Source organism: Pavona decussata, unplaced genomic scaffold (genome assembly GCF_977016875.1).
Source record: "Pavona decussata unplaced genomic scaffold, jaPavDecu1.1 SCAFFOLD_114, whole genome shotgun sequence".
In the NCBI taxonomy this organism is placed as follows: domain Eukaryota; kingdom Metazoa; phylum Cnidaria; class Anthozoa; order Scleractinia; family Agariciidae; genus Pavona; species Pavona decussata.
In genome coordinates, this window is record NW_028145528.1 from 4636866 (window position 1) to 4651376 (window position 14511).

Genomic DNA, 14511 nt, shown 5'->3' on the forward strand with positions numbered 1-14511 from the left:
AAGGGGGTCTTTTAGATAAAGTTAGAAAGGCTTCTGAGACTTGCTGCCCAATAGTGCATTGCTACTCTCGATTGCAAAAACGTTGACACCTAAAAAGCATAAACCGTGAACGATGAGAACCAACGGATTTTTGGGTAGTGTTTAAACAATAACCTCATTTCCATAATCAATAATTTACCATTCTCATTCTTTGCAATAACAAATACAGTGCGGACTTAATTCTTCCGAATAATTTTCTACCAAATATTGCTTAAGTTCATTGACTGATTTGAACTTAGGCAAATCGCGAATTGCATATCACTCAAATTGGCCCTTGTTGGCCAACTTGGACACTTTAAGGAAAGCTTGGACAGTTTCCATCATTCACCATGTGCAACTAATTTTGGTTATCAACCGTCGCACGAGAATAGAATATTATGCAAATAAATTTAGTACAATTATACCCATAAAGCCACTGGGTCTCATCGTTCATGATTTATGCTTTCTTAGGTGTCAACGTTTTTGCAATCGAGTGTATGCAATGAAGTGTAACATTACCGATTTTGTGCAAAAATAAATAAATAAATAAATAAATAAATAAATAAATAAATAAATAAATAAATAAATAAATAAATAAATAAATAAATGAACCCCGTTCGGTGTGTCTTTACGTCTGAGCCCACGTTGTCGGAAATGCGGCTTTTTGAGGTTTTGTTTCCCGTATGTACCCAGAGTCCTCAGGCTCTTTGGCCAGCAGGTGGGCGCCAGGAGAGACACTGGGGACATCGAACGAAATCAAATTTTTTGATTGGCTGTTCCGTAATGGTTTCCATTGTTTTACCGCAGAAATCCTTGCGTTTGCTTGCGGTAATAAAATTCGATGTCCCCAGAGTCTCTCCTGGCGACTAACCGCTGGCCAAAGAGCCCGAGGACTCTGGGTACGAGACAATCTCGTACCCAGAGTCCTCAGGCTTTTTGGTCAGCGGGGCGGCGCCAGGAGAGACTCTGGGATAATGGAATTTCTTATCCCAGAAAACGTGGGATTCCGGTCTTAGTGCGCATGCTTACGATTAAAACGGAAGTCAAATGCCCCAAAATGGCAGCCGTGTTATTGTTATTGGGTATCGGGCCTTGAAAGTGTTCGAGAAAGCCAAAATTGATTCTTCCACGCGATCAAAAGGAACTGGATTTTTTTCCTGTAAGAGCGGATCAAAGCAACTGGATTTTTTTTCATGTAAGAGCGAGCGAAAGGTGGACTTGATTCGACGTTGCTACAACAGACAAGTAACATATTTCTTTATTACTGTTTATACTTACAAATAAAAAGGAACCATCACTTCTCCTCTCACAGAACTGAGCAGCTGACTGTGTATTGAATTTATGTTCAAATTACCTTCTCCCCTTCCCTTAACAGTTTCAGGGCTGTCAACCTCACACGTCTTCAACTATGGAGAACATGACTTCCCCGGCAAATCGCCGTACAGGTGGGGGGGGGGGGGGGGGGAAAGAACGCAACGTACATTAACCAGTAAAAAATCACTGCTAGACATTTCACTTTTTCTTGTAAGAGAGTCAAGCGTACGACATATGGCAAACTTCGTCAATTATCCGGGAGATTACAGACGTAAATCTGGAGAAATTTGGAGAACAGAAGATACGCCTCAAAATCTGGAGATTACAGACATAAATCTGGAGACCGGGAGATCTGGAGACTCCCGGATTATCCGGGAGAGTTGACAGCCCTGCAGTTTACGTCCAAATGGGATTCAATGAACACATACATGTTACCATTTGACAATAATTTAAATCACCTCTTAATATTAGTAATATTTACTGTTGTAAATTAAGGTTTTTTTGTCCCAAAAATTGTTAATTTTATTAGACTGAATTGTGTGCACGCTTTTCTTAAAGTGAATTTAAGAAAGTCATATGTGTTCGAGTGCAAGCTAGTACAATTTCAACATCAGCATATTTAATACATGCCATGAATTCAAGAGCAGCTTTGAAGTTTTTCTTTCTGAATAAACATTCCTTTTGCCTAGCTTTTGGCAAAACTGATAGAGAGTGTTCACATCTTGCATGATTTTAGTGCTGTAGAGTTGCTCCCAGGTATACTAATAGTGTATCTAGAAATAAAATGAAGTAGTATAACAGAGATTGGATAATTGTGCCAACAGGCTTTGAAAATAAGGATAGTGAGTTGTGTTGAGGTTTAATTTGTTAACTGTTCTGCCTAATTACCACAGAGTAATTATATGAGAACTGTATGGAGAGTGGTAATCATGCCACCTCTCATCAGTAAATTGGTTATAATGTGATTGTTGAGAGACTGTTGATAACCTGACTATAATATTTCATTTAGTCAGTAAATTTCTATACCGTGCATATAATCTCCTTAGTCTGTTCTTGTATACACGTAATCAAGGTAAAATAATTTTAAACTCTCTTATGTGAGTTCTCTTGTAATTTTGGGTGCAGTGTAGGAAGCACAGGGAAGGGGTCGAAAGATTGGGGAAATTGTGTTTATATTATAAATTGAAATAATTTTGGTGGGGCCTGACTTCATCTGGTTGTGGAGTGCACACTTTAACTAAGAGCTGAGTCAGATAGCTCAGATACTGACACACATTACCTAGTGTATTCTGATTGATTAGGGCACTTTACTGGTAAATTGATAATTTCTGAAGGATTTGCCATTTCTTTTGAGTACTGGATGGTGATGTGATTTGGTATCACACGTTTAATTGACTTCAGGCTAGGCAAGGGAAGTATTATACTCAACCAACACTCTGCTGAATTGTATAATATAATCTCTTCTCTGATCTTGCAGCTCTTGCTTTGACGACAGATGATTACTATTGTCAAACTCCCCAATATCCTGAATGATTGGCACAGTGTTGTGAGACCTTTGCTGAACTGTGTAAATTATCCAGCACTTGTGGGAATTTGTGGTCCCTTGACAATAATGTTAGCTATAAACTAAAATTGAAAATTCCCGGGGGGGGGGGGGGGGTACTTGGGTTAAGTTTTGCTGGGTATGTGCCGCTGGCCTCTCAGAGCCCCTGCCCCATTATAGTCTATTTTGTGGCCAGTTATAGACCCCATCTTAGTCACTTTTTGGGAAAATGTAATTTTCGCGATCCCAACTAAGTCACTTTCTATTCATGCATCTACTTTAAAGAACGGAATGTAATGCGAGGTGATTGTTACATTTTATAAACAACAACTTTCTGAACTTTTTAACCGAGACCATTTTGAATCCCTACTTAATAGAATTTTCTCACCACAAAAATCCGAAAATGTGCGACCCCATTCTAGTAACTATATTGAAAATGCGACCCCATTCTAGTCAATCCAGTCGTGAAAATGCGACCCCATCCAGCAGCACATCCCCATTAGCCTCTTATAAGGAAGTAACCCCCCCCCCCCCCCCCGGGTGAAAATTGTCAAACGTGACTCTTATTTCAAGCCCTTCCTGGGCTCTGATTGTCTATTAGGCCACAATGTAAGTCATCCAGCATATTGCATAATGTTTGTTGGACTGGACCAAGCCTTATCAGCTGCATTGATCAAATGTCTAGAACAATAGAAATACACATTCAAAATAATAATTCAAAATCATTTAAATTTGTCATGTACCATCAGTTACAAAACTATATCTAAAAAGATGTTTCAAATTTCTTTTTAGCTGGTTAGCAGAATAAACAATAAGGCTAGTGATGTTTCTTTAACCCATAAGATAGATTGAATAGTAATTCTTTTTTTGTTTTTTTTTTTTTTGGGGGGGGGGGGAGGGTCTAACAAGCATTGACTGTAAAACTTCATGTTTCATCTATAATCACTCTATAATTAACAGTTTTGTTAACAAATTATACTTAAAAATTCTACATACTTGATGAGATAATGGTTACACATAATTTTATTAGTTACCCCTTAACAGGGAAGGGGAAGGGAGTAAAGGACCCATTGGAATCCTTGGAATGTTCAACATATATATTTTATAGACTTGTCACTCTTTAATAAATATTGAATGCAGTTTTTTTGCAAGCTTCTATTGTAGTGTCTGAAAGTTTTTCTTTTGTTTGGTTATCAGTGCAAAATAACAATAAACGGTAGGATTCACTGAGAAGTATAATTTTTATGCTTAAACCTGCTGGCTACCACAAATCTCTTGCTAATATTTACTAGCAATAATAATTACATGAATGAATATTACATGAAGAAATGATAGACGGGGTTGTTTTCACCAAATTATTCAGTAAAATCCATCCACTGCCAAAATAATTATGTCAGTAAATTTACCAATTACAAGTGGAGTGTTTGATAAGGATATAATTATGATGAAAGTGGTCACTTTCTGCACAAGGCTGTGCAAGCATTATCTGCAGGTCTTATGCCACACAAACTTGGGGTACTTGGCTTCCATGTTTATGTACAACGGGTACACTTGCAGTGAAATGAAATCGAGCAGGGGCCTTCTCTATCTCCTCAATATAATAGCGTCCCAATTGAACCCTTTAAGGGAAGACTTGGTGTTCTTCCTCATAACATATAGCACAGAAAGTCAAACCACCGCTCATCTTTAGGCATGATTACACACTTGTCTACAAGGGAACCCACAGTTTCCTTGTCTCATACTTCTTCAAATATGAGTATTTGTATGTTTTGTCAGATGAAGGGAAAAATAATATTTTAAAAAAGTTAGATTTTTTTTACTTACATATTAATGTACAGTACATTAACAGAGTACAATTAAACTATCATTACCTTCAAATTTTTGCCATCTTTATTTTAAACTCAGTGTACATTATTTGTTTAGTTATAAAAAAAACTCCAAGCAATATATTGTGTAATAACTTTTGTATATTTTTAAGATTGAAGAGGCTTAATATTCATAAGCCTCATGGTATCTTTTATTGAGCCTGATCCTCTCCACTACTTGAATTTTTTTTCTTTTATATGTTTGTCTGTGTGCGTGTGGGAAATAAATAAAAGTAAAGATTTTAAGGTACTTCTGCATTTCGAAGTCCAGCTTTAGGCTTCAGTATTATCTACACCTGTTTTTTGACTGGTCAAGTTGGGTGGCTCTTCACTGTCACAGTGTGTTGACTTTCTTGCAGAGAAGATGGTTGTGAGTAACAGGTAACAAGTCTTTATTTTCAACTGCCCCTATACTGTAAAAGTAAACTTCAAATCTGTATGTACTATTACATTTGAGATTAAACTTTCATCTGAAGGTAACCTAAAACCACGGCCTTTATACACCTTTTAGGACAAATAATTAATTGTTCTTGTTTTGCATGGAATATGGAACAGTGAGAAAAAAATCTGACAAAATTTCTCAAAACAAAATCTCTCAAAATTTAAGAAAAATGTTCAACACACCATTACCTGCGCCTGAAAGGGGGAATTTTTTCTGAATTTTTTTCTTTGGCAAACTGGCCATGGGCCGTGACTGAAAAAAGTGAAACTTTTGCTCTCGTGTGCAGCGTTTGATCATCGTGGAGATGTCTTCAGCGTTTCCCTTGTGGGAAAACCGAAAGGGAATTAATCGAAACGGCAACCTGAGATGGACTCCACTCCACAACAGATCATGCAGTCATCTCCAAATTTTTATCCACAACAAAATTTATAGATGTTAAAGAACTTCTCTATTTTTCCATGATAACCTTCACTAGTAAATAACATGTTCGAATTATTCGATTCAGAACGTTGACGACACCAATGTCCTCTCTATTACGTTTAATGTTTCTATACTTGCGAACGGCTTCACCAATTCGTTCTCCTACCGCTTTTTCTCCCAAACTGACTGATATAATGATATTTTCCGAAAATAATTTTTCACAACAGCAACAGTAATCAGTTTAAGCTGTTTGCATTTTGCCGTGATTTACCGTCGTATGACAGTAGTGGCAAACTTCCTACGATAATACGGCTGATGTTTAGCCGGCTAGAAATTGTTTCACTGACATAATTCAAAACCTGTCTTTGAATTGGAGTGTTTCTAATTTTTGGTGTGAAAAAAATAAAATAAAATAACCGTGACACACACATAAAAATTACAAAACTCCGAGTTTGACATTTCAAATCTCCCTCCAAAACAAGGAAAGTTGGTAGGGGGGTTTCCGGTTTGGTTAACTTCCGCAAATGACCAACGGACTTCCTGTCGGTCTTCCATTGTTATGCAGAAGACCAATCAAAAAAATGATATTTTTCCATTATCCCAGAGTCTCTCCTGGCGCCGCCCCGCTGACCAAAAAGCCTGAGGACTCTGGGTACGAGATTGGGTACGAGATTGGAAGTCTCTTCTGGGTAGGTACTTCATATATGGTAATCCCCGATTTTTACCACCCTCTTCTGGCGACCAAACGCTGGCCAAAGAGCCTGAAGACTCTAGGTACGAGATTGGGTACGAAAGCGGCGGCCATTTTGAACTTAAGTTCGAAGGTCAAGGTAAGTCGTACTTTTATGTTTTTTTCTGATGCCATCACGGCCATTTCTGGCCGAGCTACGCTCTATTGGATGTAAGACTTGATCGAATGAAGGGTTTCCACGGAAACATAAAAAGAAGTCTTACGCTTGCACGAATCTACTTACAAGGCTGCATTTTGCGAAGGTTAACTTTAATACGCCGTTCGAAGATCTTCGGCGTGGGTTTTCAAACCGCTCGACGTACTGGCGCACGTTCGTGGTCTTTGGCGTAAAGTTACTTCTTACTAATCTTGCTGGGTCATTGAAAAGGTGAAATAATTGATTTGTAATTTTTGCCTTGACTCTGAATACTGTAGGTACATGGTGTATTAAAACTTTATAAATCTAGCTAGATCAGAAAGAACACTTGCTCATATTCAAGGCTTAAACAAGAACTTCCATTTTAAATACACGTAAAAGGGGTACAACCTCCATCAACTGTTCTACCGGAATTTCCACAAGGCCAAAAGCTGAGAAGTTAGGGGCCCAACAAGTGAAGTGTTAGGTGCTGCTGCAAAACATTTAGGTGCCCAGAGCATTTTCTTAGGCGCCCCAGGCTACCGGGCTCCTGTTAAGGCAGCAGCTTTGACCCTAGGAAGAAAATGAGAGACTGCCGAGGTCGAGATTTTTTTCTTTGCCTTGTGCAGTCTCCCATTTTGTTACTAGGGGTAATGCTCAGTTCTCAATTCACTTTGGCACAAATAAAATGCACTGCAGAGTTAATTCTACTGCCGAGGCCGGATATTTTTTTCTTTGCCTTCTGTGGTCTGTCATTTTGTGACTAGGAGTAATGCTCAGTCGTCAATTCATGGGCTCACTTTGGCACAAGTAAAATGCACTGCAGAGTTAATTCTACTTCCAAGGTCAGATATTTTTTTCTTTGCCTTCTGCGTTCTCCCATTTTGTGACTAGGGGTAATGCTCAGTCGTCAATTCATGGGCTCACTTTGGCACAAATAAAATGCACTGCAGAGTTAATTCTACTTCCAAGGTCAGATATTTTTTTCTTTGCCTTCTGCAGTCTCCCATTTTGTGACTAGGGGTAATGCTCAGTCGTCAATTCATGGGCTCACTTTGGCACAAATAATATGCACTGCAGAGTTAATTCTACTTCCAAGGTCAGATATTTTTTTCTTTGCCTTCTGCAGTCTCCCATTTTGTGACTAGGGGTAATGCTCAGTCGTCAATATTCATGGGCTCACTTTGGCACAAATAAAATGCACTGCAGAGTTAATTCTACTTCCAAGGTCATATATTTTTTTCTTTGCCTTCTGCGTTCTCCCATTTTGTGACTAGGGGTAATGCTCAGTTCTCAATTTATGGGCTCACTTTGGCACAAATAAAATGCACTGCAGAGTTAATTCTACTTCCAAGGTCAGATATTTTTTTCTTTGCCTTCTGCAGTCTCCCATTTTGTGACTAGGGGTAATGCTCAGTCGTCAATATTCATGGGCTCACTTTGGCACAAATAAAATGCACTGCAGAGTTAATTCTACTTCCAAGGTCATATATTTTTTTCTTTGCCTTCTGCGTTCTCCCATTTTGTGACTAGGGGTAATGCTCAGTTCTCAATTTATGGGCTCACTTTGGCACAAATAAAATGCACTGCAGAGTTAATTCTACTTCCAAGGTCAGATATTTTTTTCTTTGCCTTCTGCAGTCTCCCATTTTGTGACTAGGGGTAATGCTCAGTCGTCAATTCGTGGGCTCACTTTGGCACAAATAAAATGCACTGCAGAGTTAATTCTACTTCCAAGGTCAGATATTTTTTTCTTTGCCTTCTGCAGTCTCCCATTTTGTGACTAGGGGTAATGCTCAGTTCTCAATTTATGGGCTCACTTTGGCACAAATAAAATGCACTGCAGAGTTAATTCTACTTCCAAGGTCAGATATTTTTTTCTTTGCCTTCTGCAGTCTCCCATTTTGTGACTAGGGGTAATGCTCAGTTCTCAATTTATGAGCTCACTTTGGCACAAATAAAATGCACTGCAGAGTTAATTCTACTTCCAAGGTCAGATATTTTTTTCTTTGCCTTCTGCGTTCTCCCATTTTGTGACTAGGGGTAATGCTCAGTTCTCAATTTATGGGCTCACTTTGGCACAAATAAAATGCACTGCAGAGTTAATTCTACTTCCAAGGTCAGATATTTTTTTCTTTGCCTTCTGCATTCTCCCATTTTGTGACTAGGGGTAATGCTCAGTCGTCAATTCGTGGGCTCACTTTGGCACAAATAAAATGCACTGCAGAGTTAATTCTACTTCCAAGGTCAGATATTTTTTTCTTTGCCTTCTGCAGTCTCCCATTTTGTGACTAGGGGTAATGCTCAGTTCTCAATTTATGGGCTCACTTTGGCACAAATAAAATGCACTGCAGAGTTAATTCTACTTCCAAGGTCAGATATTTTTTTCTTTGCCTTCTGCGTTCTCCCATTTTGTGACTAGGGGTAATGCTCAGTTCTCAATTTATGGGCTCACTTTGGCACAAATAAAATACACTGTTAATTCTCTGATCCATCATCTAGTAAAATTCGTCGCAAATATCCAGTCTGTTTGGCCAATGTAAATGACCTGATGCTAGTCACTCATGCACTACAATTTTAAACTTTGCCTTGTATACACACATAATAATTATTGTAAGCCTTATAAAAAAATATCCCAATCAGGAAAGCACCCTTTATAAAGTTAAACTGAGCATTTCTTTCAACCACCATTAGTTGTTAGTGCCGGTTATATTTATATTTATATTGTCTTTTTGCCTATTAGTTTGCTTTTGGAGAGATTAAAAGTCAGTCTAAACCCTGAATTTGGGTACTTTATATAAGGCATTTTCATATGATTTCGTGTTTGACAGAATTATTTTTGTTTTAGTAAAACTTTAGGGTAAGGGACACCTGGTGATGTTTATCATACAGTTCATGCATCTCAATTTTGGACGTATCTCCAGTAAGAACCTTCCAATCCCCAGAATTACTGAAAACCCAAAATCTGCCACATACATCTTGACTTGTACTCATAAATACAGCATGCACAGTTGTCTTCACCATTGAATTTTGTCAACAAAACTTGCATACTGGCTTCTTCTTTCCCTAGATGGCTAACAAAAAAATTTGAAATATTGGTGACATGCCAAGCTTGAAAGCACCTTGCATTGGTCTGTGAGGTTGAATTTTTCCAACACATGAGGAATCGGTGAGAAAATACTTATTACCCTAAATGTTGAACATGTGCAGTAGTGCATTGTGTCACTTTGTTTATGTTGTTAAAATGGATTTTAACATGTGCTCTCCTGAGGAGTGAGAGGATCTAGGATATGAGAATAGTGGTACATCTAGTTTAACATTTCATTGATGGTTCCAGGGGGGCACCCAAGGACCTACAGCCCCTATCTTTACCATAGAAAATATGACCTCTCCATGGTCAAGTTTTAAGAACAAATTCTGAAAATTCTCAATCCATCAGAGGGGTTCAGAGCCACGTTAAATTTTCGAAAATTTAAGGTGGCTCTGAACCCTCCCCCCCCCCCCCCCATAGAATTTTTTAAACTTTGCAAAAAATTGTATCTAAACATGCTGATTAAAGTTGCATCCAGGGGTCACTGAGCTCGTTTTTAAGTTATAACTACTTAAAGGTAAAATAAGGGCTGTTTTTAACAGGTTATAATGTTGCTATGGTAACCCATTATGTGTAGAAAATGACTATAGCTTGTGCACCAATATTAATGCTTTTTTTTTTGTATCATTATTATTGTATCAACTGATAAAGTGTGGTAGTACAGTACTTATTAATCCGTCAAAGTGTAAGTGCTGGAAAGTAATGGACGCTGGTGCCAGCAGTTGTTCAAAGAGCCGGTATAATTTTATCCACTGGATAGGTCATTATGTGGCAGATAAAATGTGTGCAAGAATTTCCTTATATCCCTATAACTTGCCTGTGTATAAAGTAGAAGCATCTGTCTAATTTAAGTTTGGGATTGTATGAAAAACTTGCAAAAAGCTTTGGTTGGAGTGAATTTTATCCGCTGGATGAAGTTATCCACTGGATAAAGTTATCCATTCTTTGAACAACTGGGGCCTGAAGGTTAAAGAAGATTTCAAGAAGTAGCCTAAAACTTTTTGGTTGCTTCCACTAGTTTAATCAGCTGAGATTAGCTAAATGTTATAGGCTAATTCTTCCAATTTAATCTTCAACTGAGATAAGAAAAAGAAGAGACACAGTACTATGTTTCTTTTCCGATAAAGAATCCAGGGCAGATCTGCTCAGGTCACTGCTCCTCATTTTCCTGGTGTTGGCTGAGTTTGATGGCCGATCACAGCAAAATGAGTCAGTTGTACTCCTGCCGAATTTCGCTTGCTCTCTGTCTGTCTGTCTGTTTGTGTTTCTTTTTCTTGGTCCTAAATGGTGGAATTCGTTGCTTAATTTCTTGGATTTTGACTTCGGCCTTTGACTACTTCTTCTTGATAGTTTGTCCCACTAAATATTAACTACTAACATCAATCTAGTTATTTATTATTTAAGCAATATACCGCATTACCGGCGTAATAAACCCACTTAGGATGTCGGGAGAACACGAGAAAGGCTTGTAAATCATGAGCAAGTGTTCCCCCGACATCCCAAGTGGGTTTATTATGCCGGTATAAAACCCGTAGAAAATGCGGTCTATTGCTTTTACAAAATAACTATAAGGAAAAACAACGAGGCTCAGGTGAAAATATGGTTTTTAATACGATGATCAACTGGTGTCTTCTCTTTACATTCATCATGCGACGCCTGATGGCCAATCAAAGCACTAAAATGATCGCCTTTTGCATCTTCGCCGAAGACAAAACTGCTTCTTTTTCAGTCTTCGCTGGCCTTCAAAGCCACGACGACACCAAAACAATGAAATGTCAATGAAATGTGGAGCCAAACATTCCTCAGAAGAGAGAGTGGCTGGGAAAGTGAAATTATTTCACTGTTTTGAGACTTTGGGAGATCTTCCAGCTCGATGGCTGGTTCGTGCTTAGTGTTTTGCTCGCCGTCTTTCTAAGTTCTTTTCAGTCTTGGCATCTAGCATTTGGTTTGAAGAACAAGCTGGGGATCATTTCTGAGGGGAATTCCACGGCTGTTTGGAGGTGTGTTGAGAAATCTTTCTATGCCATTCCTGTGCCAGAGAATAGAGTTGCTCTGCTGTCATTTCTGCCGTCTTTTCTACGCGCCTTGGCATAAAATTGTCGCAGCTTTTCATCTAACTCCGGCAAAGGCATTTCGGCCAAATTAATGCCAATTGCTTCTGCTTCCTCCACTCTGGAGATATAAAAACGTACAAAAAGTTAAAGTAAGCGCAACCAGAGCTACAAGACAGTAATTTTGCAGATGACCTACTTAGTTAAGCTTTAATTATAAACTTAAGCTTACGCGAAGCTGCCTAAATGTTTACACAAGCTTAAGCTTGATTTGGCCTTCATAACATTGCAAATTAGTTTCGAGCGCGGACGTTATTTCTTGTGCAAAAATTTTTCTTCAACCATAATGTTGAATGAAATTAGACTATGATTAATATAACCAACCTGTAAACACTGACACGGCCACTTTGTTGCCTTTTTCGTGAATTTGCGAATTTGCCTGTGAATTTGTCACAATCTCGTCAAGTTCCTACGTTTCCATCTCAGTAAATCTTCTCTTGTTGTTACTTTGTCCTGGTAAGACGCCTTGCTCGTTTTCTTCGCTAGTAGACACCTGTTCGTCAACGGACACTGACAAACCAAACGCTACCATTATGTTAAAATTGGGAAGCTCCTCCTCCATCTCCGCCATTTCCAGTGTCTCCCTGGTAATTTTCTATGAGTTTACCGACATAATAAACCACAGGTTTTTTACCAATTAGAACGCGTGTAGTATCACAGTTATCACTGCAATCTTTTAAACATATATAGTAGTTTAGTAATTTTCACTCAGCTTTCAACTAGTTTGTTAACTGATGAAATTCCTAGGGTAAATAAAGTTTCAGTTCAGTTTACTTCTCTCTGTTTCCCTGTGTCTCTCTGTCTGTCTCAATACTTATTCTTTATGTTTCTCCTGTCTCCCTCTGAATGCGTCTCTGTCTGTCTGTCTGTCTCAATACTTATATACATCTGTTCTGTCTGTCTGTCTGTCTCAATACTTATATACATCTGTTCTGTCTGTTTGTCTGTCTGTCTGCCTCTGTCTGTCTGTCTGTCTGTCTCAATACTTATATAATCTGCTCTGTCTGTTTGTCTGTCTGTCTGTCTGTCTCAATACTTATATACATCTGTTCTGTCTGTTTGTCTGCCTCTGACTGTCTGTCTGTCTGTCTCAATACTTATATGCATCTGTTCTGTCTGTCTGTCTGCCTCTGTCTGTCTGTCTGTGTGTCTCAATACTTATATACATCTGTTCTGTCTGTCTGTTTGTCTGTCTGTCTGCCTCTGTCTGTCTGTTCGTCTGTCTGTCTGTCTATCTCAATATTATATACATCTGTTCTGTCTGTTTGTCTGTCTGTCTGTCTCAATACTTATATACATCTGTTGTCTGTTTGTCTTTCTGTCTGCCTCTGTCTGTCTGTCTGTCTCAATACTTATATAATCTGTTCTGTCTGTTTGTCTGTCTGTCTGTCTGTCTCAATACTTATATACATCTGTTCTGTCTGTCTCAATACTTATATACATCTGTTCTGCCTGTTTGTCTGTCTGTCTCAATACTTATATACATCTGTTCTGTCTGTTCGTCTGTCTGTCTGTCTGTCTGTCTGTCTGTCTCAATACTTATATACATCTGTTCTGTCTGTTTGTCTCTCTTTGTGTCTAATTCTTTCTGTTTCTCATTGCCTCCCTCTGAATGCGTCTGTCTGTCAGTCAAATGACTACAAACCAACCAATATCTGAGGTCACCCAAGTAGCAATACTCCTAGTTGCTTCATGCTACAAAAACGGGGTTAAGCTCCAGCCTTGTGGGCCACTTAGGCTCAAGTTCGACTTTACCTCAGTTTTACCGGCTATATGCATCAAGGATCAGAATGTTTTGATCCTCGATACTTGTGCTGACAGAGTGCATCAAAATGTTTTGTGTCCTATATCTGCGCTTGCATTTAAAAAAAGGTGCATGTCACAGGGGTTTGCTGTGTTTTGGTCAAATTGCACAAAATATCGGACGAAGTACCTTTGCTTAAACATGAAATTGTTCTTAGAGCTCCAGAAGAATCAATGTATATGAATTTATTTTATTATTATTATTATTATTATTATTAATATCAAAATTAATGGCAATTTTTCAGGTGCAGGTGGGAACATCTTGAAGAAAACTGTCCAATTTTTTAAGTTGAAATCCATTTCCATCCTGGCTGTCCGTAACCAAAGATGATTAATATTAGTTCCTGTGTACCAGCAGAGTAGTCACTAACGGCCATTATTTTAACGTTTCCATTTATGTAAATATATTTTTTCATTCGCAGTTCAAAATATATGTGTCATATATTTACATTCTGTTATTCATCCTTCACGGGTATATTGCGAACTCACAATATGACCAGCTGCCAGTTGGCTTGATAGCTCAGTTGGTAGAGCACTGCACCGGCATCGCAGAGGTCTTGGGTTCAAATCCCATTCAAGCCTGAATTCTTTTTCAGGCTTTCTTTTCGCAACTGCTTAAGTTGCATTTGCTAACTGCGAGGATCTTTCTTCTGTTTGAAATACATCTTTGGTTTTTCAAAGTGACACTGACAAAACGCGAGATGTGCTTGTGCTTGTACTTGCGTCGCGGACATAACTGATCATCATGTAACACAAAAACAAAAGCGGAGCATCTTTCGTAAGTTACGATTTCAACCTAGCAACTGATCTAATTAGTCACGAGTCTCCCTGAGGCTCAGTACCTGGAGCATTCGACCGGGAGGGTGTGGAGGGTCATGGGTTCTACTCCGAAAGGACTCGGAAGATTTTCGTTGACTTTTCATTCTCGCTGTAAACTGAACACTTGCGAGTGAATATAAGAAATATCATATATTGAAACTGTGAAGAGGCCATGAATTCGAGTCCTACTCAAACCTGAATTTTTCCTTTCACAGTCTG